Below are 4260 nucleotides of genomic sequence, written 5' to 3' on the forward strand. Positions count from 1 at the left end.
ACCCGCTGCGGGCTCGCCAGCCTCACTGGGCGCGTGCTGACGCTGCCCGCGGCCCGCTGGCGCGAGACCGGCCGTCGTCACCGGAAGGCGGCCGCGTCGTGACATGCCCTCCCTTTAGCTGTTTTTGAGCTGAGCCTTCTGGTTGACCAAAGTGGATTCTTCCCCCGACATTTTGGATTCACTGAAAAGAGGACTGACCGAGGACCGTAATAAAGCAGAAATATTTCTGAAAATCATAAATCAAAGTGTGGAATCGTCTGGGGAAAATATTATGGAACTTAGAGCACTGAATTCCAATATTCAAACCTCGAGTTTGAACGTGACAGTTTTGAAGTTTTGAACTGATTTAGATGTCGCCCGTGTGGCTCTGACGGAAGTGGACACGGCTGGCTCCCAGTGACAGCCCAAAGCTCTGTGCTGTGCAGTTTCATTCTGTGGACCTAAGTGAAACAGTGATAATTTAAAATATGACAAGCAAACTTTAAATTATCCAGTGCCTCTTTACCGCAGGCGAGGTCCTTCGAGCCTGCTGTCCGTTAGTAAGAGGGGACGGGGCTCCGAATAAGGTCTGTGTTTGCTGTGTGTAGCCGCGACCCCCTCAGCTGCCCTTGATGTCAGCTCTGCATCATGGACAGGGGACGCCGGGGCCCGCAGCCTGCGGAGCCGCCAGGAGCAGCCGAGCGCGTCCCACCGTGCACCCAGGCAGCATGCACAGCGCCCACCATAGAGACCACAGCCACCAGCACTGCGCTCGGCATGAAATGAGGTCACCTCATGTTAGAGACACGATGCGTGACAACCGCCTTCACGAGATGAGAGGAGAAAGCGGACCTTTGCACATCTCAGAAAGCGAAAGCAAAACAAAGCCCAAGGAAATAAAAGGTTTATAAAACATGTATCTATACAGCGAAAGCAAATGGGAAGGACAATGGAAAACGGCCAAGAACTTGAGGGTCACGGAGTCCAGGTGTACCAGCGCCGGGGGGGGGGCATTCTCTTTGGGGCTAGTTACCACGTTGGCTTTGCTGTTTATCTGTGGGTATGCAGAAAACAGAAACAGAGACGCCTTAGACCCTCAGCACAGGGTCTCTACATGCAGCACGTCTACATGGAGACAGACACGAGAACGAGGGGTCCCTGAGAACGAACTGGGCTGGTGACCGAGGCCGGTCCCTGACGGGCACACACGGGCTGGGGCCGCGTCTGCGACAGTGCGGTGACCGAGCAGGCTGCGTGGGCTCTGCCACCTGAGCAGACAAAGAGCTGCTTCGGGGCACAGGTCAGTCCCAGCGCGTGCCGGGGACGGGCGTCCGTGGACTCGGGCGGGGCTGTGCGGCCCGGCCCGCCTCCTGCTGCTGGCGCCCTCACGCGTGCTTCTCCGCCTTCTACTCGGGAGCCTGGGCTGCCAGACGCCGGCCTCCTCTGGGGAGCCGGCGCCACTTTGTCTGGCAGGTAGCCAATCAAAACTTAGCTCTTCTGATGAAATCCAGGTTCTACAATACATTTTTAAAATGATGAATCTGGGTCTCCTTTAAAAAATACATCTTCAATTATAAATGGGCAAACCCAAGTCTTCACTATATTCCCATTGTAACCGTGACTTTTTTCACAATTGTTTCAGAGGAAAACACTGTTTCCTGTCAAAGTGTTCCTGCCACCGTGAGGGCCACATCTGGTAATGTCGGTCCCCGGCTCTAACGTGACAGCGCGGGACCCGCGCTGTGAGGGGAACAGAGCCAGGAGGTCCTGTGACGGGCCCCCGGGGATAAATGGACACAAGAGCCGAAGGGGAAACATACTGCATGACAGTGAGCGCCAAATGAGCATCTGTGAGCAATTACACCACTGAAGCATTTGGGCGTTCTGGGGGTTCCCCTCTTTCCTGTTTTTTACCCACAGAGCATGTTGACACTGGCATCGGAAGGAATACAGAAGGCTCAGACACCCGGCTCGGTACGCGTGCTGGGCGTTTCCGCTCGCCCACCTTTGTGAGGTTGTCTGGCGCATTATTTGAACAGGCTGTGATACTGTACTGTGTGACATGCAGGGAGAGAGAGAAAACTTGGGTGCTCCTTCCTTGAAAACTCTTTCAATATTAAACCATCAATCTGCATTTTGCAGAAAGTCTGTTTAAAACTTTTTTTCAAATAGAAGTGTACAGAATTAACAAAAATTCATGGCAACAGCAAAAAAGAGAGAAGAGAAAATGGAGTCTGTTAAGGAAGTGTCAAAATTCAGCATCCCTCCGAGCACGTAACTGACGAGAGATGGGGCGGAACGCGCGCAGGTGCCCTGGGCAGGAGGGGTGCCTGGCGACGGCCGGCTTCTCACCCAGGGTCACAGGGACCACGGGTAGCGCGTGCGTGGCTTAATACGCTGCACTCGGTTCGCAGCAGTGGACCAGCAATGAATGGGGAATTCTGTGTTTTTATTTCTGCTGTGAGACAAGACAGTTGCTTTTTCTCTGGGATGAGGTTGCCAAGAACGGCTTTATTTCAGTGAAAACGTCCCACGCGCACACCTACACACACTTATCTGCGCAAATGCACACATACATCCCACACGTTTGCACACACACCACTGTCTCCACCACGCTTGGCGTTAAAAGCACTTTTGTTAATGTAAACACTAGCCTGATCCTTTCCTACTGAAGGAAATCTTTCGCAGGCATTTGTAACATTCGCAACGTTAATGTGAAAAGTCCGGGAGGACCACCTGTCAGGGAGACGGGCGGCGGGTCCGGGTCCGGCCCAGCTGCATGGAAAACAGTCCGGAACATAGCACGTGGGTCCGCGAGGGGCAGTTCATTCATACTATGGAAGTGGTGTTTTTTTTTTAAAAAAATGACTTCAAATCAGGTTTTTAAATGATGCACTGAGTTATTCTCACGAGGAGGACAAGGTATTCCTGCTTCTCGGGTGCTAAGTGCCTCAGTTTCCTGGGTAACACACACTTCTGCCAACGGCGCCTGGGTGGGGCGCACGGCAAGGCCGCACGCACGCCGGCCGCAGGCTCCGTGGAGGGCGCCTCCTATGCCAGCAGTCACGAGTTCATCGGTCAGTCCACAGACGTTAGTAGTCACGTCGCTCCACTTTCAAGAGGAAATTGGACCCTGTCCTTGTAAAAGACCCTCTAATAACATATGGATGAAGGTGTGAACTTCTTAGATGATTTAACAATTCGATTTAGAAGGAAAACAGTATCGTGAGCGTGAGAACTGCGCCTTGACGGTTAATCATCATCGACCTGCACTTTCTCTACGTGACCAACTCAGGTGTGGTTTTCCAGGGGGACCCAGCAGGTGGGGACCGTCGCCGTCACCTGAGCTCTCGAATCAGACTTCCTTTTCTGAACTGACCAAAGAGAAGGGGAAAAAGACACTGCGCTGGTGACGTTTAAACGCCACAGCGTGGGGCCCGGGATAACTCTGTCTTTAAAGAGGAGCTGTGCTTGGCCAGGAGAAGAAAGCTCGGGAAATGCTGCTGCACGCAGAGCAGTGACGATGAGCATCCGAACGGGGCTGCGCCCTGTCGCCGAGCGGCAGAGGCGCAGGCGAGCAGCACGTCTGGAAAGCTTCAAACGCCGCACCTGCACCAGCGCGAACTGGGAAGAAGGCAGACGCTGGCCGTGACTGCTGACATTTAAAGTGACGGCTGGGAAAGGCGGATGCAGTCCTAAGGGGACATTCCCCGGCCACACGGGATGACGGCTGGGGACACCAGTGACAAATGGCTTTCTATGTTGCATTTTCTAAACGAACGGACCCCCTGACTTTGGGTCAAGTTCAAATGTTAGGATATTAACTAACTCCCAAGAGCGCCGAAGGCATCTGCCCCTGGCGGGGAAAGAGGCACCGAAGAAGCAGGGCAGCGGGCAAGAGAGGGAACACGTGACCCGATGTCTGGTCACGTCCAGTCAGAGGCAAATCCCCACGAAGCAAAATCCAGCCAACGGAACATCGCTGGATTATTTCGTTTAGAGACCCAAGAGCAGCAAAGCATCCCTCACCGTCTCCCTTGGAACCTTTCTAACGCGCGCTCACGGCGTGCGCCTTGGGCACATCCCGACGCCTCCCCGCAGAAGCACGGGAGGCCGAGGCACGTTTGTCACCTGACCCTAGGCACCCAGACCCAGCGGTTTGGTGTTTTGGGGCCCTGCACTGTGGATTTTGGGGACATGACAGAACTGCTTGCAGCAGTGTTTGGGGTTCGGAGAGTTTCGGGTCACCAGGGTAGCTGGGGACCATAAGAAAACGAGAGG

General features: G+C 54.0%; 1 protein-coding gene across 1 annotated transcript in view; it reads right to left on the bottom strand.

Moving 5' to 3' along the window:
- Window positions 1–4260, bottom strand: part of CAMK2D (calcium/calmodulin dependent protein kinase II delta) — a 153129-nt gene that overhangs the window by 18786 nt on the left and 130083 nt on the right. The window lies entirely within an intron of this gene.

The sequence above is a fragment of the Pteropus vampyrus genome, unplaced genomic scaffold (assembly GCF_000151845.1).
Source record: "Pteropus vampyrus isolate Shadow unplaced genomic scaffold, Pvam_2.0 Scaffold282, whole genome shotgun sequence".
NCBI lineage: Eukaryota > Metazoa > Chordata > Mammalia > Chiroptera > Pteropodidae > Pteropus > Pteropus vampyrus.